Source organism: Neophocaena asiaeorientalis, unplaced genomic scaffold, assembly GCF_003031525.2.
Source record: "Neophocaena asiaeorientalis asiaeorientalis breed wild unplaced genomic scaffold, Neophocaena_asiaeorientalis_V1.1 scaffold265, whole genome shotgun sequence".
Taxonomy (NCBI): Eukaryota; Metazoa; Chordata; class Mammalia; order Artiodactyla; family Phocoenidae; genus Neophocaena; species Neophocaena asiaeorientalis.
Window position 1 is genome coordinate 2738448 of NW_020172172.1, and position 983 is coordinate 2739430.

Genomic DNA, 983 nt, shown 5'->3' on the forward strand with positions numbered 1-983 from the left:
TCCTCCCGTCCGACGCGCTCGGGTGTGGGCGCTAGGCGGGGCAGTCAACCTGGGGGTAACGAGACTCGCCCGGCAAAGTTAGGTGGTAACTAACTTCAGTAATAACCGTATTAATGCATCATCCGCTGATATTGATTGTCAGGTGCTGGGCACTGGACAGGCACCTAGCAGTTCCCTGGGGAATGAGGCGCGACCTTGCCCTGAAAGAGCCCATCTAGTATTCGATAGATGCTGCAATAGCGAATGGAAATGCTGTAATGGAGGAGTTGTGTGGCCTGCCGCCGGCCCTTCCTCGCAGGTGGGTGGCCTAGGGGAGAGGGCGACCTTTAGTCAGTTGATATTCACTGATGTGCGGGACACTACTCCAGACCCTGGAGTTCCTGTAGTGACCAAAACCAGCAACTCCTGTCCACCCCGCGCTGTGTACACACGGGAGGAGTGTAAAGAGTCGGCGTTTAGGTACTTATGAGTTCTTGAGAGGACATCACTAATGTAAATATCAACACTTCTTGACCTGTTTTCAAACCTTTTAACCGTCAGATACTACCTGCTTTTGTATTTATATCACTTCCTGCCATTCATTCATTTGTATTTACTGTTTGCCTACTATGTCCTCACTCTGTTCTAGGCGCTTAGAAACAATGGATTGAAGTAGGGCTCACTTCTTTACGGAGCCTACGCTAATATATTACCCTTTATTTTATTTTATTTATTATTATTATTTTTTTTTTTTTTTGCGGTACGCGGGCCTCTCACTGTTGCGGCCTCTCCCGTTGCGGAGCACAGGCTCTGGACGCGCAGGCTCAGCGGCCATGGCTCACGGGCCCAGCCGCTCCGCGGCATGTGGGATCTTCCTGGACCGGGGCACGAACCCGTGTTCCCTGCATCGGCAGGCGGACTCCCAGCCACTGCGCCACCAGGAAAGCCCTACCCTTTATTTTAGACGCAGTTCATCCCTCTCCTTCCCTAACTCTCCTCCCTGT